This window comes from Schistocerca cancellata, chromosome 9 (genome assembly GCF_023864275.1).
Source record: "Schistocerca cancellata isolate TAMUIC-IGC-003103 chromosome 9, iqSchCanc2.1, whole genome shotgun sequence".
NCBI classification, from domain to species: Eukaryota; Metazoa; Arthropoda; class Insecta; order Orthoptera; family Acrididae; genus Schistocerca; species Schistocerca cancellata.
The window spans coordinates 309,702,408-309,725,980 of record NC_064634.1 but is presented as its reverse complement, the minus strand read 5'-3'; the positions used below and the strand labels follow the sequence as shown (position 1 = coordinate 309,725,980).

Below are 23,573 nucleotides of genomic sequence, written 5' to 3'. Positions count from 1 at the left end.
CCGGCCACCCCGGTTCCCAGGACTCCTGAAGACAGACGTTGACTATGGATATTGTATCACAGGCACAGGCCCTTTGACTGTTCAGAGATGTCACTAAACCCAAAGAGGTGAACAGACATGCATGAGCAGCGCCTATTAGACGGGGTGTGTCCGACAGCCGATCAGTTCCAGTCATTCCAGGAGAAAGGAGGTACAGGGCTCGTGTTGTCTGTAGTTCAACCATGCCTAGACGGTCAATACTGCGGTTCGATGGCGTCCGCATTGTTACTTTGTGCCAGGGAGGGCTCTCAACAATGGAAGTGGTCAGGCGTCGGAGTGAATCAAAGCGACGTTATTTGGACATTAGGAGATACAGAGAGTTGAACTGTCGATGACATGACTCGCTCAGGCCGCCCAAGGGCTACTACTGCAGTGGATGACCGCTACCAACGGATTATGGCTCGGAGGAACCCTGACAGCAACGGCACCATGTTGAACAATGTTTTTCGTGCAGCCACAGAAAGTCGTGTTACGACTCAAACTGTGCGCAATAGGCTGCATGATGCGCAACTTCACTCAAGACGTCGATAGCGAAGTCCATCTTTGCAACCACGACACAATGCATCACGGTACAGTTGGGTCCAAAAACAAGCCGAGTGGACCGCTCAGGTTTGGCATCACGTTTTCTTCATCGATGAGTGTCGCATATGCTTTCAACTACACAATTATCGGAGAAGTGTTTGGAGGGTAACCCGGTCAGGCTGAACGCCTTAGACACTGGTCAGCGAGTGGAGCAAAGTGGAGATTCTCTGCTGTTTTGGGGTGGCATTATGTGGGGCCGACGTACGCCGATGGTTATCATGGAAGGCGCCGTAATGGCTGTACGATACGTGAATGCTATCCTTCGACCGATAGTGCAACCGTATCGGCAGCATATTGGCGAGGCATTCGTCTTCATGGACGAAAATTCACGCCCACGTTGTACACATCTTCTGAATGACTTCCTTCAGGATAACGACATCGCTCGACTAGAGTGGCCAGCATGTTCTCCAGACATTAACCCTACCGAACATGCCTGCGATAGATTGAAAAGGGCTGTTTATGGACGACGAGACCCACCAACCACTCTGAGGGATCTACGCCGACTCTCTGTTGAGGAGTGGGACAATCTGGACCAACAGTGCCTTGATGAACTTGTGGATAGTATGTCACGATGAATACAGGCATGCATCATTGCAAGAGGACGTGCTACTGGGTGTTAGAAGTACCGGTTTGTACAGCAGTCTGGACCACCAACTCTTAAGGTCTCGCTGTATGGTGGTAGAACATGCAATGCGTGATTTTCATGAGCGGAAATGATGTTTATGTTGAACTCTATTCCATTTTTCTGTGCAGGTTCCGGAATTCTCGGAACTGAGGTGATGCAAAACTTTTTTGATTTGTGTAATAAAACACAAACGTCGATGAGCTTAACGGTTGAAACTTAGTCGTTGTATGTTCAACAGACACTTCTATTGGCTCAACCAAAGCGTCACTCTTCTGTGTGTTTGCAGACAGGAAGGAGGTCCAAAGCATTACTACAGTGTCGTCGGAACACGTATCACAGCAATGTGCCTAAAGTAATTTTCCGTCGCTTGATCATCAGTTCCGAAGAGCCTCCAAACCTTGTTAGCATCCGACGATACTGTAACGTATTAAATACTGTACGAGCTCGTTAATAGTACCAAAATCAAGACATAGCTCCCTGCGGTGCTAATATAGTGCTCATTGTAATTAGAATGCCAGGAGAAGACAAAAGCACAATAACTGACTATATTTCCACAAGCAGTTTAGCAGGATGCAGAACGCACAGCTTATACATGAATGTCATTATCTTCCTCCTATGTATATGTATTTGAATACTGTTGTATCTACACGTATGACTGTAATACTCAAGTCCGGTTATTGCATACTGTTCTCATATTCTGTCTAGATGGTGTTTATAGACCTGCATGCGGACATACAATAGCACAGTGTATTGTTATTTTAGATACATAGTCATTAATGTTGACTGAACTGGGAATACCCCAAATCTATATCAATGGCATTTTACAGTTTTTCATTGTGTTACCAGAAAATTTTTTACAGTATATTACCTCTGTGTATCCGGTGTTACATTTTCGTCTTGTTTACTCGTTTCAGAATAGTGTGGACGTAAAATTTGTTTTATGACGGAACCTGTTCTTTGGCAGAAACTTCGTACCAGGGACCTAGGGCAAGACTTAAACTACTGTATATTCCGCATTGTCGAAACAAACTGTAGAATAATATTTCCTGTGTGTAGATGACTGTATGTGCATTTACGGAAAGCCAAAAATTAAAAAAAAATAAAGAACAATATTGCGTGACACAGCGAGAAGATACGATTGCGATCATACGTGCTCTCTCTCCCTTTCTAAGGTAACTAGATATTCACGTCGATTTCACGTATCGGTTTGGGTTAATATTGTCGAAGAAAAATGGATTTCTAGATTTTGGGCCGCAAAGGAAATAAACTCGCAAGATATTGATGGCTAGGGTGCGTAATAGGGCTTCAGCCACCCAAATCGGAAATATTTTTATTTTATTTCACGGCGTTTGTAAATCACCACATCAGCTGCTATTTTCAAATGCTTTAATTTTCACAGCCGACTGCATTCATCGAACACCATCGATTTATAGCACATTAAGTGTAAAATAAAATATTTAAGAATCTCTTACCAGACTTGAATAATCAATGCTACAGATTTATTTTTGTACAATAATTCTGCTCAGTCACATTCGGCATGTTTAGAGCTACGAATAACATTATAGGACAGGAAGGAGGGAAGGAAGCGTTACATAAGGCAGTCAGGAACGGGTTGTTCTTGGACTGGTATGAAACAGATATACTGTCTTCTTCAGATGTACACACAAATGAATCATAGTAACCGAACGACAACTGCACGGAAAAGGTGGCAAAGAGTTGTTAAATCATCCAACATGGACAGAGGAACAAATCCTGCAGGCACTACTCGAACAACTGAATAGAAAGCTACTCGCAGGTAACAAGAATCGCTAAAAAATTAAATGAGCGAGAGAGAGATGGCTCTGAGCACTATGCGACTCAACTTCTGAGGTCATCAGTCGCCTAGAACTTAGAACTAATTAAACCTAACTAACCTAAGGACATCACACAACACCCAGCCATCACGAGGCAGAGAAAATCACTGACCCCGCCGGGAATCGAACCCGGGAACCCGGGCGTGGGAAGCGAGAACGCTACCGCACGACCACGAGATGCGGGCCGAGAGAGAGAGACAGGCTGGAAAGAAACGATACGACTGCAGTGGAAAATTTTGCGCCGGCCTTGTGACCGAGCGGTTCTAGGCGCTACGGTCGCAGGCTCGAATCCTGCCTCGGGCATGGATGTGTTTGACGTCCTTAGGTTAGTTACGCTTAAGTAGTTCTAAGTTCTAGGGAATTGATGACCTGAGATGTTTAAGTCCCATAGTGCTCAGAGCCATTTGAAAATTTTGCCGTTACCTGAGCGACGGAATGGCTGACCTTCGGGCATGGTGATATTCGCACGTTGTGCTTCAATCGTTCAATTCGGCAAGGGCTTATCGAGAGTCGCGAGTAATAAAAATGAACTAAATGACTTATGGTCGAAATAGTCGATTTCCATGTCCTCCTGAGGCCTCAGCACGCAGAAAAACCAACATCGTGCCTTAGCTGCTGCTGCTGTTGATGGCAGATTATCCCAATCGCTGAAGCGCGGGTTGTCTCCTGAAAGTTCAGCTAAAAAGGGAGATTGACTGTTCTCCTTGGGTTCTGTTTAGAATCTCGTATCAGGAGAAAGTAGGTCGACTGCCGAAAATGTGACTGCTCTTTGTGACAAACGCAAATGAGTATCTTCTCAGCAAGTTCTGAAGGAGTCGCCTTGTGATGTTAGGTTGCCAAAACGTGGCGACATTTTACCGTCAGTTTCACCTGTCAGTGATATCGCTGCTACTCACAAAGATTTTGTTTCAACGGATATCGCCATCCCGGAAATAATGCCGTTACTTGTCGATTGCAAAAGTTGGGGAAAGATACGGCTGCACCTAAGGAACATAATTATATTGTGGTCCTTTTTCTTTCCCTCAGGAACATGCATCAAATTAGTATTCAAATTCACTATTCAATAACTAAATCTGTTTTGCTAGAATTTTACCTTTTCTTGTTTCTGTGTCAAACGTTAGTATAAACTTGACGTTACAACCTCTGCAAGATGTGGCAACACACTTGTGGAGTGTTTTGACAGTAATCCAAATTGTTTCAGTAGCAGCGGTCGTCAAACCTTTTTGCTCAAGCGCCAATACTGACAAGGAGGGGCGGTGGTCGGTCCACACATGAACCGATTTTATTATGAACTAGTATCCTGCATAAATTAGTATCTGATGAGCCCCAATAGGCCACCTGTAGTAAGGGTGCGATAAGCTAGCCGCCTGTCGGCAGGTGCATCCTCTAATCTCGTAGTGGCTACGCTACTTACTCATCTGTCCCTGAGATAAGCCGCCAAAATTATTTAGCTCACGGACGAATTTACCAACGCCAATTAAAATTATGCACATCTTAAGATATCACTCTCTCTATAAGTATTTTTGTTTGTTACTGAGCATAAAAACTACGCTCTTAAGAAACTCCTAATGGTAGCTGACGTTTTTGGAATCGCCTGCTAGTTGCTAGATGCATATTATTATAAAGTGCGACAGAGAACCGCAGGACGCACGAATACTCGATTGGGGCCACAGTTTGATGACCACTGATCTAGCCTCATACTATCAACTGCAGAGCTATTAATGTAACGTATCAGCAAAACTGTCGGCTTAATGTATCGTTACCACGTATAAATCTCTTCAGGTAATATGACTGCATTATGCACTCCACTCTCGAGTGAAAGAATCAGACTTCAGTTGGTAACATCGTCTGTAATGCACATACTATGACTAGTACCTAGGCTGTTTTATAGTGGTTTGCTTCTCTTGCTGTTTTACTCTGACTCACATGTCTGCACATAAATCTGTTTCTTCCAATCTTAATGTTATCGTTCTACATGTAATGCACTAATACAGTGAACTGCTATTCCAGACATCCGGGCCTGTAATTGACCTACTCTGAAGTGCATCTCCTCGGCCTCTCCTGAAGCAGACAGCCGGGTTGGTTTCTTAAATGCGTGGTCCCCTCCTCCACTCCCACCTCTTGCTAGATTTGAATAAGTACCTCGTCTCTCTGATGATTCATCTAATGACACGCAGCCTTAGGGCTATGGAGCAGCAATTAGCGAATAGCTCTCCATCCCACTTGGACAGGTTCCCTTTAGAGCGATTTCTCATTAGATTTTTTAGGAGCACGGACTAATTTGCGTGGCTGTTGACCTTGGGACAAGAGTTGTTGAAGGTGGGAGACGGAGGGCTTCTAGGTTCTAGGAAGAGAAATTACGAGGAAGGGAAAGACTATTCAGTTTAGAAGAGGAATTTAAAAATCACGGTGGGGAGTAAGTTGAGTGCGAAAAGTTGTAGCTCCTTGTTTGCCACTCACTTATTTTTCTTCCTAGCGATTTTCATGTGCTTTGCTAGTTATTGATTACAGTATTTGGAATTTTTCTAATGTTGCCGTCACAGTCGTCAGGTGATCTAAGAGAAGAAAGCGGCCTGCGGCAGCTGTCTGTGATCTGCTTAACCTTTGTTCTGCACGTTATCGTATTGTAACTGTGCGTGCGTCCGAGACGAAGAGCGGAGACCTGCCCTACATTTCCCTAAACGTGCGTGGAAAATCGCCTAAAAACCTCATGCGGACTGGCCAGTCCTTCAGATCAACTGTAGTTAATCCACCTTGACCCGCTTCTCTGTCACTCATCACCCGCCTGTGTAGCGAAGAACCACACTACATGTTAAGCCCTTTTTGACAGCCATCTGTTCATCTGGTCTAATCGCTGAGCCCGTGCGCTGTCTTCAGTGGATGCATGTGATGCATACTATGCCTGTGGTTCCGGAAGAGAGGCAGATTTTCTGCAGTTCCGGGCAACAGTATAGGCGATCGACGGATCTGGACTTGAAACGTTAGCCAACATGGCCTTGCTGTGCCGGTACTGTGAACCGCGGAAAGCAAGGGGAAAACACAGGCGGTATATTTCCCGAAGACATGCAGCTTTACTGCATGATTTAATGACGATGGCACCGTGTTGCATAACGCGTTACGGAGGCAAAATTGACTCCCATTCGGGTCCACCTACGCCGACTACTCATAAGGATATTGAGGCAAAATAGTCTCCCATTCGGACCTACATTTGGCGACTACTCTGAAGTATATCATCATCCTAAAAAACGAGACGATAAGCACTTAACAGAAACAAAATATAAGCTGACGTATAACCAAAGAGGAGGTGTTAAATCCAGTCGGGGAGAAAAGAAATTTGTGCTACAAGTGGCTAAAAGAAACTGTCGGGCAGTGGCACACAGCACGGTTATTAAGCATAATATTCTGGTTGCACAGAATGCAATACTCGAGTCCAAGTCTGAACGTAGTCGATTATGGGCTGTTGTTGTGCGAATCCGATCGGCACAGAACCCTCGCGAAATCTAAGTCTGTAGGAGCTGTCAGCGTTAGAAACAAAAGCCGGGAACGCAGGGTCTGAGCACCGAACGAGAGCAACAAGCAAGTTATCCTCCACTAGTCGTGTTAACGTCTTTATTCTGAGTTGGAAGTGGCGTCACGTTATTCTACGGAAAGCACTGCGAACAGGCGACTCGAAAGAGACAAGCGACAAAAAATAAAAACAGTAGCGTCGGAGCTGATCAGCCACTCACGTGCGATTTCATCTACGCTCACTCTCTGTCTGTGTGTAGGCTCTCTATAAAGGGGGTGATTTGACACCGCTGGTGGTGAGACCGCGCAGATCCGACAGCATAAATCGGTGACCGAATCGCTGGGTACAGCAGAAGGGATCGGGTGACAGGACACAACCTGAGACAGCAAGGAATCATCACCTTGCTAGTGGGAGGAAGTATGAGGAGGAGGGAGGGGCGTAAAAATTGTAGAGGGAGACCAAGGCTCCGATACAGCAGGGGCAGGTTCAAGTTCAAAAATGGCTCTCAGCACTATGGGACTTAACTGCTGAGATCATCAGTCCCCTAGAACTTAGAACTACTTAAACCTAACTAACCTAAGGACATCACACACATCCATGCCCGAGGCAGGATTCGAACCTGCGACCGTAGTGGTCGCGCGGTTCCAGACTGTTGCGCCTAGAACCGCTCGGCCACTCCGGCCGGCCAGGTTCAAGTGGATGTAGGCTGCAGTAGTTAGGCGCAGATGACGAGGCTTGAATATGATAAAACCGGCGTAGAGAGTGGCGTCAGACTAGTCTTCAAACTGAAGACCAAAACATCAACATGCTCTCGCAAGCGGAAGTGGATTGTCATAAAGTGGGTTGTACCCTATCCCCGATGTTATTCGGTCTGTACGTTAAACTGTGAAGGAAACCCAGGGGAAATTTGGAGAGGCAATTGAAATTCAAGGAGAAGAAATATAAAAAAAATCTGAGGATATAATTCTGTCAGACACGGCAAATAATTAGGAAGAAAAGTTAAACGGAATATATAGTGTTTTGAAGAGAGATTGTAAGATGATCATCAACAAAAGTGAAACGAGATTAATGAAATGTAGTCTAGTTGTATTTGACAGTACTTAGAGAATTAGATTAGGAACTGATGCACCAAAAGTACTGGAGGAATTTTGCTATTTAGGCAGCAAAATAAGTGAAGACGATTGAAGTAGAGAGGATGTAAAATGTAGACTGGCAATGGCAAGAAAAGCGTTTCTGAAAAAGCGGAATCTGTTAAGATCTGCCGCGCGGGATTAGCCGAGCGGTCTAGGGCGCTGCACTCATGGGCTGTTCGGCTGGTCCCGGCGGAGGTTCGAGTCCTCTTTCGGGCATGGGTGTGTGTATTTGTCCTTGGGATAATTTAAGTTGAGTAGTGTGTAAGCTTAGGGACTGATGACCTTAGCAGTGAAGTCCCATAAGATTTCACACACATTTTTTTGTTGTTGTTAAGATCTAATATAAATCCAAACTATTTGTTTGGAGTGTACCCGTCTGTCGAAGTTAAATGCGGACGATAAAGACTTCAAGCCTTCAGACAAGAAGAGGATACAAGCTTTAGAAATGTGCTACAGACGTGTACTGAACATTAAATGGATAGATCGAGTAACTAATGAGAAGGTACTGAATCGAATTGGGTGAAATGGCGTAACAATAAATTGTAAACGGACTGAAATCCACAAAAACGAGAGGACATTGGTCTCGCGTTCCGGAGGACTGCAATTCTGATCTCCGCCCGGTCGTCCGGATATACGTTTTCGTGGTTTCACTAAATCGCTGAAGCTGAATGGTACCTTTGAAAAGGATACGCTGTATTTCCCTGCCTGTCCTGCACGCATCCCGAATTTGCATTTCATGTTGAATGACATCTTCGTCGATAGGGCTTGAGACCGGGTCTGATTTCTTTCTTCCAGTCTGTGGCCAGTTGTGACCGACGTTCGAGAGGTGCTAGTTGAACATTTCAGGGGGAGAACCTTTGCGGAGTTTAGAAGATGTGGAGAGGAAGACGTGGCAAAATAGGTCATTATGGCTGTCCGTGCGGATGACCGGATAGCACAAGCGGTAGCGCACCGCTCGCGAAACACAGAGATTCTAGTTCGAGCCTAGATAAGAAATACAACTTAAGTTTGTCGTAATGTTCATTACAGGAGACCTGTTCAGAAAGTGAGGGAACATTGCGAATTCCACGTCAACAGATATATTTACTGATATCTGATGCAGTTGTCAGTACTGCCTCGCTCATTACCTCCTTTGCAAACACGTTTTTTAGAGTGTTGGTATCTCGTTTAGTATTTTTATTTGTATGCACCGTGTGTAAGCGTTAGTGCAGCATCATCAAATGTGCCTATGGCATCACTGGGCGGGAGTCCCCTTGCGAGGTGTTCGGCCGGCCGGTGCAAGTCTGTTTATTATTTAACGCCACTTCGCGGCTTGGCCGTCGATGATGACGATGTAATGATGGTGAGGTCAACACACACAGAAGTACCGTGCAGAGAAAAACCTTAACTCGGCAGGGAACTGAACTCGGAGCTCCATCAACGGGAGTCAGCAACGCCAACCCCTAGGTTAATGCCACAGTACTGCAGCGGGGATTTCAATGTCTAGCACGACTGCAAGAAAACAAAGTATTTATTACGTCAGTTTATGTTTTGAAGGTAATAATTAATAATTTTATGAATATCGTCCTGTTTAAAGGCTTGTGAGCTCCATAGTATAATATACAAAAAAAGGTATCGTTTGTTTTTTAATTGCTTCCGCTTTGAGCACACGGTTTTTTCTTCCCATTTCCGCAAACATGAAGTTACATTATCTGCAGTGTTTACTTTTATTTCCTTTATGTTAAACTAGCTGAGAAATCCATTGTTGCCCAATTATTTATTTATAGCTTTCCACACCTACTACAGTAGTACAAGTTTATATGCCAACTAGCTCTGCAGATGACGAAGAAATTGAAGAAATCTATGATGAAATAAAAGAAATTATTCAGATAGCGAAGGGAGACGAAAATTTAATAGTCATGGGTGACTGGAATTCGAGTGTAGGAAAAGGGAGAGAAGGAAACGTAGTAGGTGAATATGGATTGGGGCTAAGAAATGAAAGAGGAAGCCGCCTCGTAGAATTTTGCACAGAGCACAACTTAATCATAGCTAACACTTGGTCTAAGAATCATGAAAAAAGGTTGTATACATGGAAGAACCCTGGAGATACTAAAAGGTTTCAGATAGATTACATAATGGTAAGACAGAGATTTAGGGACCAGATTTTAAATTGTAAGACATTTCCAGGGGCAGATGTGGACTCTGACCACAATCTATTAGTTATGAACTGTAGATTAAAACTGAAGAAACTGCAAAAAGGTGGGAATTTAAGGAGATGGGACCTGGATAAACTGACTAAACCAGAGGTTGTACAGAGTTTCAGGGAGAGCATAAGGGAACAATTGACAGGAATGAGGGAAAGAAATACAGTAGAAGAAGAATGGGTAGCTTTGAGGGATGAAGTAGTGAAGGGAGCAGAGGATCAAGTAGGTAAAAAGACGAGGGCTAGTAGAAATCCTTGGGTAACAGAAGAAATATTGAATTTAATTGATGAAAGGAGAAAATATAAAAATGCAGTAAATGAAGCAGACAAAAAGGAATACAAACGTCTCAAAAATGAGATCGACAGGAAGTGCCAAATGGCTAAGCAGGGCTGGCTAGAGCACAAATGTAAGGATGTAGAGGCTTATCTCACTAGGGGTAAGACGGATACTGCCTACATGAAAATTAAAGAGGCCTTTGGAGAGAAGAGAACCACTTGTATGAACATCAAGAGCTCAGAAGGAAACCCAGTTCTAAGCAAAGAAGGGAAAGCACAAGGGTGGAAGGAGTATATAGAGGGTCTATACAAGGGCAATGTACTTGAGGACAATATTATGGAAATGGAAGAGGATATAGATGAAGATGAAATGGGAGATACGATACTGCGTGAAGAGTTTGACAGAGCACTGAAAGACCTGAGTCGAAACAAGGTCCCCGGAATAGACAACATTCCATTGGAACTTCTGACGACCTTCGGAGAGACAGTCCTGGCTAAACTCTACCATCTGGTGAGCAAGATGTATGAAACAGGTGAAATACCCTCAGACTTCAAGAAGAATATAATAATTCCAATCCCAAAGAAAGCAGGTGTTGACAGATGTGAAAATTACCGAACTATCAGTTTAATAAGCCACAGCTGCAAAATACTAACAAGAATTCTTTACAGACGAATGGAAAAACTAGTAGAAGCCGACCTCGGGGAAGATCAGTTTGGATTCCGTAGAAATACTGGAACACGTGAGGTAATACTGACCTTACGACTTACCTTAGAAGAAAGATTAAGGAAAGGCAAATGTACGTTTCTAGCATTTGTAGACTTGGAGAAAGCTTTTGACAATGTTGACTGGAATACTCTCTTTCAAATTCTAAAGGTGGCAGGGGTAAAATACAGGGAGCGAAAGGCTATTTACAATTTGTACAGAAACCAGATGGCAGTTATAAGAGTCGAGGGACATGAAAGGGAAGCAGTGGTTGGGAAGGGAGTAAGACAGGGTTGTAGCCTCTCCCCGATGTTATTCAATCTGTAGATTGAGCAAGCAGTAAAGGAAACAAAAGAAAAATTCGGAGTAGGTATTAAAATCCGTGGAGAAGAAATAAAAACTTTGAGGTTCGCCGATGACATTGTAATTCTGTCAGATACAGCAAAGGACTTGCAAGAGCAGTTGAATGGAATGGACAGTGTCTTGAAAGGAGGATATAAGATGAACATCAACAAAAGCAAAACGAGGATAATGGAATGTAGTCGAATTAAGTCGGGTGATGCTGAGGGAATTAGATTAGGAAATGAGACACTTAAAGTAGTAAAGGAGTTTTGCTATTTGGGGAGCAAAATAACTGATGATGGTAGAAGCAGAGAGGATATAAAATGTAAACTGGCAATGGCAAGGAAAGCGTTTCTGAAGAAGAGAAATTTGTTAACATCGAGTATAGATTTAAGTGTCAGGAAGTTGTTTGTGAAAGTATTTGTATGGAGTGTAGCCATGTATGGAAGTGAAACATGGACGATAAATAGTTTGGACAAGAAGAGAATAGAAGCTACAGAAGAATGCTGAAGATTAGGTGGGTATATCACATAACTAATGAGGAAGTATTGAATAGGATTGGGGAGAAGAGAAGTTTGTGGCACAACTTGACCAGAAGAAGGGATCGGTTGGTAGGACATGTTCTGAGGCATCAAGGGAACACCAATTTAGTATTGGAGGGCAGCATGGAGGGTAAAAATCGTAGAGGGAGACCAAGAGATGAATACACTAAAAGATTCAGAGGGATGTAGGTTGCAGTAGGTACTGGGAGATGAAGCAGCTTGCACAGGATAGAGTATCATTGATAGCTGCATCAAACCAGTCTCAGGACTGAAGACCACAACAACAACAACAGCTTTCCCCGAGACTTCGTATGTGTGGAAATTATTTTGGACTTATTGAGCTTTTTTGTATACTACATTTGAAGTAGCATGACTGGAGACGTGAACGAGAATGGGAGAAAACCACATAGAGATGGCTGTGCAAAAAGCAACTGACACTGAGGTGCACGCGCCGCGCGGTTAGAGGCGCCGTGTCACTGATTGCGCGGCCCCTCACGCCGGAGGTTCGAATCCTGCCTCGGTCATGGGTGTGTGTGCTGTTCTCAGTGGAAATTAGTTTAAGTAGTGTGTAAGTCTAGGGACCGATGACCTCAGCAGTTTGGTCCCTTAGCAATTCACGCATTAAGGTGCACGCCTGCAGCGACAGGCCTTCGGCTTTGTTTATGGTCATGACATAACCTAAGCTCGCCGGCAGATGTACACAATTAAACTGAAATGGTAAATTGTTAGGAATGAACGGGATTTGGGGTCTAAAAGCTCACTCACTTCCTTCAGTTCTCGTCAAAACCTCCACTCCTATGACTTTACGTTAGAGAGAAGTAACCAATGGCACAAGAACACGTGAAAACCCTAACTTTTTACATCTTGCTGGTTCGTTGGTTACTTTTCTTTGAATGCTATTAAACATAAAATCTGAAATACGCGACACTAGGTCTGCCGCGCCATGTATCGCTACTCCTCTAGACTCAGTGAAACTCCGCACCAGGGTCGCGAACACATCTTCAGTTGTACACATTTTAAGGAGCGTTTCAGCATGAGCAACTGGCGTGGCGTCATTACCTTATGAGTCGTAAACAACGTGCACACTTCACGGCGCGCACAGCTAGCCCTTACCATTCAACTACGAGTTTACGTCAATGCCACCAGGTGGTAGCACACTGCAGCAGACTTCTATCCACGTTTGCTTGGTATAAATCGCGCAGATATGCCGATTCACTCACTATGTAGCAAAATTAGTTCAGACGTCAGTATATGTTATAGTTATTCTGATAACAAAATTCTATTTTGTGAGTTTGTGAATGAGTTGAGGTTTGTATTTTATCATATAGTAATCCATTTGAGGCAGTGAGAACCATAGGGACCTAAAGCACAGCAGCATCTGATGTGAGAGTATAGCATTTATTCATCTTTCTGACATATGTTGATCTTATGGTGAGTCACGTTTAACTATGCTTTACGCCCACATTGTATATATGAATATTCACGAAAAGCTGTTTCACTGCTTTCTCATATAGTCGCTTAAATATGGGATTGATGACGGTGTGCTTCTCACGCTTCTATTCTCAGCGCGTCATTTGTGTTTTAGTCAAGCTACCATGTTGGTAGGCATTACTACTTGAATTAAATCATCAGCAGTCAGTGTTCGGAGTTGGTTGCTTACTGTACAGGAATCGGCTTTCGTGTGCTGTTGAATCTGTTTTTAAGTGCTAACAGAAAAGAAAATTACCAAGAAAAGATAGCCGAAAAGGAACTACGGCCTTTCAGACCAGATTCGTTGACTGAGAAAGGATGAAATCAAATAAGCGTCACTACAGGCGAACATTTAACAAAGAAGTGTAAAATAGCGGAAGATGTAGTGTTGGTTCAAACGTAAGAATGCCTCATTTTCAAACTGGAACTTAATTCCTTGGCTAATACATGTGTTAGGAGTCTTGTACATTTGTCAGATAAAACAAAAAAGCACGAAAACTTCCACTTACACAAAAATTCGAAATGAAGAGTAGTGAAAGCTTACACATTATGTCGTTCCTGCTATAAACTACATCTACATCTACGTCTATATGGATACTCTGCAAATCACACTTAAGTGCCTGGCAGAAAGGTTAATCGAACCCTTTTTACAATAATTCTCTATTACTCTACGTCGAACAGCGCGCGGAAAAAACAAACTCCTACATCTTTCCGTTCGAGCTCTGATTTCCCTTATTTTATTATGATGATCGTTTCTCCCTATCTAGGGCGGCTTCTACAAAATATTTTCGCATTCGGAGCAGAAAGTTGGTGATTGAAATTTCGTGAGAAGATTCCGCCGCAACGAAGAACGTCTTTGTTTTAATGGTGTCCATCCCAAATCCTGTATCACGTTTTGGTAAAGATCCCAGACCGTGCAGCAGTGCCCCAGAAGAGGACGGACAAGCGTAGTGTAGGCAGTCTCATTAGTAGGTCTGTTATGTTTTCTAGGTGTTCTGCCAATAAAACGCAGTCATCTGCCAATAATACGCAGTCTTTGGTTTGCCTTCCCCGGAACATTTTCTACGTTTTCTTTGCAAACTAAATTGTTCGTAATTGTAATTCCTAGGTAACCGAAGTTTAACAGACTTCTTTTAGCACTCATGTGGATAACCTTACGCTTTTCATTATTTAGGGTCAAATGCTAGTTTTCGCACCATTCAGATATTTTTTCTAAATTATTATTATTATTACTATTATTGGCAGTGGCTCTAGCTGCATAAACTTGTTGATAAGAATAACTGTTATACAGCAGATACTATTAATTTATGTAAAAAGCAACAAAATTCGACAAAAGCAATTCTTTCTTTTTTAAAACAAGTTATGCATATTATACTTTATTATTTTTATCATTACTGTTATTATTATTTTTTTACTTGCAGTGGCTGTATTTGCATAAACGGTTTGATAAGCGGAACTGTTATACAGCAGGTGCTATTCATCTCACACTCTCGGATTTAGCTGAACCTAAACATTTGTGAACACGCAGAATGTATAGTCACGAGTCGCCATTGGAAGTCTGCAAATGAAGGGTTCTGGAGAGCGAGACAAATCATGAGGTTGTCGATTAGAGTTACTTCGCACCTCGCTTTGGGAAGGAGTTTCCAAAGAGAGAATTAAAGCTTGATGTTCTCGAGCCACAGCAAGTCTCGCCTCAGAATCTTCATTGGCTTCGTGAGAGGCAAAGTACGCAGTCTTTCTGCAGTTCTGGTGCATTCGCTGAGACTGGACCGCTTTCAAGTCATTTTTATTTGTCAACAAAACGCTCCCAAACCACAAAGCAACCTTAATAAACTAGGTTTTGCTTGCAAAGTAGTTAAATAAATCGCATGAAAAGATGCAAAGCAGTACTTTTAAGCTTTAACACACAGAGCAAAATCAGTAAAACGGTATATCCCAACCAAGTACACTCAATTTCAGTTTCTATTTGTAAATATAGGGTCGCGGCACTTTATTCTGTCACTGACGTAAACTTCCCAAAATATATCTTTCACTGACTATGACTTTAAAAAAAACTAACACTGCCATGTGTTGGGTCTTTGGTGTACCACAAAACTAACGGCGCTGTTCATTGGTTCATTGCCGTGATGATTAAACATACGAAATATTAAGCCGAGCAGATTTTCACTTACAATAAATTTGTTTCCCGTATCCCGATTTTGATGAAATGAATCCTATATGATGCCCCAAGCTACACTCAAATCACCTGTGAAAATCCCGTAAAACTTTGTGTAGTACTTTTGGAGGTTAGAGTGTTCAAATAGACAGAGAGACCTGACGATTTACAGTTTTTTTATTAGTACACAGATACCAGGAAAAATTTCTCTTTACTCTCATACATAGAGAATTTCAGCTTTTACGTAATGTATTCACAATCTGAAACAACTTTTTATACCTTGTTAGCAGATCATATATTTTCGCAAGCTAGAATGCAGTGTAGCTGTTATTCTTTTATAGTTCGACATCTGAAACGAAAGAGAACTTAATATAGAAAACTTATTTGCATCGAAATTTATGACTGGAATGTTAAACTGTTGTGGTTTACATTATTTCATTCTATGCGAAAAACTGTGTGTCTGTGTGTCTATGCAGTATGTTTTCACTTACTTTTACCAGTTTCCACAGTGTCTTCACTGTGAAACTGCCTTTTTAACTTGCATTGTCTCACTGTTTAGAAGATACAAGATGGTTTGGGCGGGAGGTTTTGATGTTATTTTGACCGTAGGCTTTGCGAGATCTCTCTCTCTCTCTCTCTCTCTCTCTCTCTCTCTCTCTCTTCCCCTCCCCCCCCAACCCCTCCGCCCGCCGCCCTCTGTGAGTGGGTGTGGGGGAGGGGGTGGGGGTGTGGGCGGGTGTTGTTAATGGGTATGGATCGTCTGACAGTTCTGTGAGGTCACAGAAGAGAGTTCTGTTGCACAGAGCTGTGTTTTGGTTTATTATTTCTTTATCTCCTACTATGGTTTTCTGCATGTTGTAGTTTTCTTCAGTTATTAGTTTATGTTGGAGGCTGTTGCTATATATATATATATATATATATATATATATATATATATATATATGAGAATTTTTCGGCTACGGTTGATGTCTGTTAATCTGTGGTTTGTGTTTCCCTAATATGAGGTACGGCGGTACCCGTGTGTTGCAGTGCCCGCCGTGCAAGGCGTTCACGCCGCAGCTGGTGGAGACCTACCACAAGGTGCGAGCCCGCGGCCACCGCTTCCAGGTCATCTTCGTCAGCTCGGACCGGTGAGTGCTCACTGCTCACTGCTCACTGCTCACCTCAGCTCTGCAGCGCGACCACTCACTACTGTACTGTCAAAGACGCAGCCGTGTCTCATTACTGCCTGCTCAGCAACTCGACTGGTATCAGAATCAGATTTTCACACTGCAGCGGACTGTGTGCTGAAATGAAACTTCCTGGCAGATTCAAACTGTGTGCCGGACCGAGACTCGAACTCGGAACCTTTGCCTTTCGTGGGCAAGTGCTCTAGCATCTGAGCTACCCAAGCACGACTCACACCCCGTCCTCACAGCTTTACTTCCGCCAGTACCTTGTCTCCTACTTTCCAAACTTCACAGAAGCTGTCCTGCGAGCGCACGCTCCATTGCAGAGTGAAACTCTCATTCTGGAAACAGCCCCCAGGCTGTGGCTAAGCCATGTCTCCGCAATATCCTATCTTCCAGGAGTGCGAGTTCTGCAAAGTTCGCAGAAGAGCTTCTGTGAAGTTTGGAAAGTAGGAGACGAGGTACTGGCGGAAGTAAAGCTGTGAGGTTCAACTGGTTCAACTGGCTCTGAGCACAATGGGACTTAACATCTATGGTCATCAGTCCCCTAGAACTTAGAACTACTTACACCTAACTAATCTAAGGACATCACACAACACCCAGTCATCACGAGGCAGAGAAAATCCCTGCCCCGCCGGGAATCGAACCCAGGAACCCGGGCGCGGGAATAAAGCTGTGAGGACGGGGCGTGAGTCGTGCTTGGGTAGCTCAGACGGTAGAGCACTTGCCCGCAAAAGGCAAAGATCCCGAGTTCGAGTCTCGGTCCGGCACACAGTTTTAATCTGCCAGCGACTGGTATCACTTTGCATCTTTTGTCCAGGAATTGTAAGTTTTCTGTCTAAAGTGTTTCTGCTTAGTAAAAGACAATCGCTAGTAAAAAACACTTTGGTGTTCAAAACTACATTCGACTTAAGATCAGCATTACATAAATTTATTCGGAAATATATTTGGGTCAAAAATTCAAATTGTTCCGACTTCGACGAAATGAATTGTGCACCGGATGCCGTTAACGTCAGTCCCGTTCCCGTTTAAATGACAAACTAAAAATAATAAACCGCTAGGAACTGTAACTGATAGTTTTACAAAATCTGGACTCGGCTGAATAATTGAAAATACTCGAAAATAAATGTTTGCTGCTCGGCAAAAGAACAACATACAGGAAATAAACTGAATTCTGTTTCTGGCCAATGACGTCGGTAAGAGGTACCTGCATGCAGAGAAACACTAGCAAACGAAGGGATGTTGGCGTGTCCACGTGCTGTTAACGCCGAACGGAGCCGCGCAGTGAAATCAGAACTCAACTTCTGTCGTTATTCTCCCAGTACAGTACTTCCGTGCCTGCAGACGTTTCCTTCCGAATTTTTCCCCAGAAAGCGACTCTGCTAATGACCTGGTATGTGCTTCTGGTATTGCGCTTGTGGCAGAATGAGCAATAAGTGTATTGTCTCCGTAACTGCTTTTGCTTGTATTGTGACTGAGCAAACTTAGCGGCTTTGAAACTGTTCAGATTCTTAAGTGTCTCATCGTCGAGACACGTGTTACCAGTTACGCTTATTCGACAAAATCACACGTTGCTGCTGAGTCTAGCCTTGAAAACAAGCGCAAACCGTGTTCTCGGCGGACGGTCTTATCTATGTAGGCCGTGACGAAAGCCCGCATTACATGCCGATTGAATGAGTGAGCGATCGACTAGAGTGCACCTGGCGTATGCGTTGGTCAGTAGGTGCACACAGCCGCCAAAGACACTACACGCACACTGAACGGTTTTGCGTCTGCTATAGTAGAATACCCACCTCCCCACTAAGCGTCTTGTAATGCAGGCTTAATGGTACATCTACATCTACATGGTTACTCTGCAATTCACACTTAAGTGCCTGGCAGAGGGTTCATCGAACCATTTTCATACTGTTCTCTACCATTCCACTCTCGAATGACTCCTGGGAAAAAGGAACACCTAAATCTTTCCGTTCGAGCTCTGATTTCTCTTATTTTATTATAATGATCGTTTCTCCCTACGTAGGTGGGTCTCAACTAAATATTTTCGCATTCGTAAGAGAAAGTTAGTGATTGAAATTTCGTAAATAGATCTAGCCGCAAATTAAACTGCCTTTGTTTCAGTGACTGTCACCCCAACTCGCGTATCATGTCAATGACACTCTCACCCCTATTGCGCGATAACACGAAACGAGCTACCCTTCTTTGCACTTTATCGATACCCTCCGTCAGTCCTACCTGGTAAGGATTCCATACCGCGCAGCAATATTCCGGCAGAGGACGGAGAAGCGTAATGTAGACTGCCTCTTTAGTGGGTTTGTCGCATTTTCTAAGTGTTGTGCCAACAAAGCGCAGTCTGTTTCGCCTTCCCCATAATATTATCTATGTGGTCTTTCAAATTTAAGTTCCTCGTAATTGTAATTTCTAGGTATTTAGTCGAACTGACAGCCCTTAGATTTGTGCGATTTATCATATACCCAGAATTTATCGGATTTCTTCTATAATAACACTAACGCCCCACCACTGATTTTTTTAAAGAATCGTACTCTCGTGTGTAAACCAGCTTATAATCAAGTCTAAAGTTTGTCGGAAGTCACTAAGTGCTTTTATTCTCAAATACTGAATGAATAAAGTGTGGGTAATTTGCACGACATGAGCGAAGCTATCATAGATTATACCCCTTAATAAATAGATTACGATACCATTTAAAATTTTTGTATTCGGTCACTAGTTAACGAAATACTGAAATCGAAATTTTTGTTACCCCTGGAAGCCGTTAGACAGCCAACCTGCAACCTGAAGTGGGTATTAGGATAACCGTTCCAGCCGTTTTTTGTGACAAACGAGTAGACAGAGACTGGAGAACTTATTCCTCCCTACCTGGACTAAGCAAGCATCTGCTACGGATCTGCAAGCATCTCCAGCCTATTTAAGCTCCACAAGAATACAGTAAAAGGCGCTCCGCATCTGTGTCGGTCGGTGAAATCGACGCCAACAAACATACTCTAAAGGGAGACAACATTAAAAGTACCACTACATCTCTGACAGCGTCACCTTTTTCATGGCAAAAAAATAGCCAGTTTAGGTGATCGTTTGTTATCAGAATATCCGGACGGTGGCGATCTACTATTTTACCGGACGCTATTGTATTCAACAAACAAGCGCCGACATACGCTCTAGATTACTTTGAAACAGAACAACTCTCGGACAGAGTGATGCGAGCTCCAGCTGTACCGTGTTACGATCTAAATTGTACCTATGATAACACTTCAGAGCAAGTGATAATAATAATAAAGTCATAGCAGAGTGGAGAAAACTCACGCAAAAACATGGAGTTGAGAAAGTCCAAATTGGAGGGAAGTGCTACAAAGCCATTGAAACCAACTGTTTTGCCTTCGCTGACGATCTCGCCTGTTTAGCTTACACACAAAAAGACACAATAAAACAAATAGAATTACTTAAAGAAACTGCTGAAAAAGCAGGCTTGCAAATTTCATTTGAAAAGACAGAAATCATTACAAATATCAAAAATCCACCAAAGAAAATAACTACGAAATACGGGAAAATACAAGTATCTAAACATTTTAAATATCTTGGTGAACTAATTCAGCCTGTGGCAAAAGGTCATCCAGCCTGCAGGGCTAGAATGCTAGAATACAAAAACTAGAGACAGCAACTCACTACTGCAGACAAATGTATTCAAAAAAATGTATATCCAAAAACATAAAACTCAGACACTACCAGACTGTCATTAGACCGCAGACACTATATGCATCAGAAACACTGGCAAATTTTACATACGCAGAACAGACAGAAAATCGTGAAAGAGGAATTGTGAGGACAATTCTTGGACACAGGAAAATAACAGATGATCAAGGCAAGCCTGTATACAGACTAAAAAGCAACAAAGAAGTGTATACGAAGTGCAGCAAAATTACAGACGAAATTAGAAAAAGAAGATGCTCCTTTTATGCTCACATCATGAGGATGAACCCGAATAGGCTTACAAAACAAATATTTTCGTACATCGCAAATCTAAAAAATAAAAATTTATGGTTTATCAACACAGAAAGAGATCTAAAAGAAATGGACATAGATCAGGAAACAATATTTAACAGAAACCTTTTTAGAAAAAAACTGAATTCATTCACGGGTTTCGGTGTGAAAATTAAGAAGACTTGTGGAACTAAATGGTCTGAAGAGAGAAAAGCCGCCTTCAGCGCAAGAATGAAAGAAGTGTGGACTGAGAGAAAGAAGACTTCCCAGAAGCGCAAGAAATAACTGTTTTCACGGTCTTTAACGGCCAAATTTGTATAATAATAATAATAATAATAAATAATAGAGAATAAGTTAGTTTTTTTGGAATGCGTAATCAATAATTGATTAGTCAGGGGGAAAGCTAATAAATGAAAAGTAAAATGTATTTAAATATCTCATTCGCATACAAAAATCACTTTCTTAATCTTTTTTACCTTTTTTGTTGTTTGAAGTGAAGATCAGTAGACTCTTAACGTGCTGGAAAAACGTTTAGTTTGTGATTTTAAAATCCCAGAAGAATGGAAAATTGTCTTCTCACCTCGCGAGCAAATTCAGATCAGTTCTAAATTAATTTCGTGGTTATCGCGTTGACAAAATGATTCAAATGGCTCTGAGCACTATGGGACTTAACATCGATGGTCATCAGTCCCCTAGAACTTAGAACTACTTAAACCTAACTAACCTAAGGACAGCACACAACGCCCAGTCATCACGAGGCAGAGAAAATCCCTGACCCCGATCGCGTTGACAACGTAAGAAAAAATGTAGTAAAGCAAAATCTGTAACATTTTATAAATTGGGGACTGATAACCGTTACTATGAAACGAAAGCGGAAATGCCAAATTAAGCAATTATTATTTCACAAAGTAAGTTTTTTATACAGACATCTGACATCTCAAACGCTAATCTCACAGTTTTGAACAAAATAAAGAATTGTGCCGTATTTCGGCGAAACACGTAGAAATTACAGTAATCTCAGCTCGATTCTGGAGCGAAAGAAAAATATTCATAGTAAAGTCATTTCGGTAATCGCAATTGCCGATAATAATGACAAAACTACATAAATTCGTAACAGGAACGCAATTTCAGTTCATTTGAAACAAAATGGAAGAATATAGGAGTCTGATAGCGTAAGATGCTGTCGGAAAGGTGTGCGACTAAAGAGAGAGAAAGAAAAGACGAGCGCGCATTCTTATATAGGATAAAATACAGATGGTAATGCTACGCCGTTCTCATTACCCTGGGTGTACATATTCGCTGACTTGCAGCGCAGTTAATTGGCACAAAGATTAAATTATATCTTTAACTTTTGATATTTCGATAGGAAAGGAAAAAAGTATATTATTACGTCGCGGGCAGGACACAATATCACATTATATAAAAAGACTTATGGACACATAACGGACACCAAAATACTGTACACAGGTGGTACCAAGAATGCTAACGGCACTGATGTGCATTCGTAGATCAGAGAACACGACCTTGGGGTTGTGTGCCACGCTGAGGATAACAGATGTTCTGATAATGGTTTCAACGTCGTCTGCAAGCAGACAGCGTAGTGGCAGAGCTACCAGAGAGCCATTTGCGTCTGTCCTTTTAAAAGGGAATGCCCACTGCCAGAATGTTCAATGTCGTGCAAAGTGTGAACCAAGCTGGCAACCATGCTACGGAGACTCACTCGTGTTTCCTACAGCCTACTGCACCAGTTTGGAAAGGTCAATTTGTGGCCTTCCGAGTGGCAGAATGGTCATTTCGGAGAATTGGCACACAAATTGGATGTGCACCGACGCTGGTGTCAGCGCTCACGTGAACATTCCGGCAGGTGCAGGCCGGATTCTGGATGTCCACGCAGGACAGGCGCCCTTTGGGATCGTCGTACTGTAACGGTCCCATTGGCAAATCGTGCAGCTACCAGAGCACAGATAAGAGGGCTTGTGAGCTGCATATTAGCACGGGGACTACTGGCACGCACGCTTCTAAGCAGTCTCCCACTCACGCCACAGCATGGAAGTTCACGGCTCGCCTGCCGCCGACACAGTATCACCTGGAAGATGGTCTTCAGCGATGAAAGCGGATTCTGGCTGCACGCAAGTGATGGTCGCTTGCGCGTACCGCGTGGACGTGATGAGCACTGTCTCGTAGAGTGCATTCGTCGAAGTCCACTGGCCCCATTCCAGGCCTCATGCTCTGGGATGCAGTAAGCTGCAACTCTCGTTCACCCTTGTTGTTCCTGGAAGGGACGCTAACCAGCGCTCGATATCTGCAGAATATAGTTAGGCAAGATCTTTGGTCGTTCTCGCAACAGGAAAGTGATGTGCTGTTTCAACAGGATAATGCTCGTCCACACATTAGAGTTTTACAAATGGTGACCCATTAATACTTCGGCCAACATTTGTAAAAGTCTAATTCCTCTCTCTCCAACCCCATGCTATGGGGGTGGGGGGTTAGGGGGGTTGGAGGGGAGAAAGAGCTTTAGTTTTAGCGAATCAAAATTTACGAAGCAAATATTTTTTATTTATCCGTAACGATTTTCCACGCAAAAGTGAGAACATTGATTTTCTTGAATTACAGCGCCAACTACCAAGAATCAAAACAAATGTTTAAGACAGAACGTACGTAGTTCTTTATGTAGAATTTGATTCTGCAGTAAAAAAAATGGGGGTTCCCATTTGAAATTTTAAAGTTGCCTCCCGCCCCACCCCCAGGGGGCTGGGGTGGCGGGCTAATTTCAGCATCAGCAGATGAAGCAGTGTGAAGCTTATTTTTCGAGTTACTCTGGTTTGTCAAATTAAAATTTACACCCTGTAATAACTTAATTCTCGCTAGATACAATGGCCAGCCCTTTCACACGCTGCAGCCACAGTTGGTCCGAGTTATCTAGGTGTAAAATAAGGATCGGTGAGCTGTGACCTCGCAGGTGCGGGATATGAAGTGAAGTGTGGAGGGCGGAGGTGAGGGCCTG

General features: G+C 42.9%; 1 protein-coding gene across 1 annotated transcript in view; it reads left to right on the top strand.

Annotated features, from left to right (window-relative positions):
* Window positions 1–23,573, top strand: part of LOC126100944 (nucleoredoxin-like) — a 265,930-nt gene that overhangs the window by 64,358 nt on the left and 177,999 nt on the right. Inside the window, exon 2 of the mRNA XM_049911606.1 lies at window positions 16,440–16,540. The gene's annotated coding sequence lies outside the window, so the exon portion shown is untranslated. The remainder of the gene's footprint in view (window positions 1–16,439; window positions 16,541–23,573) is intronic.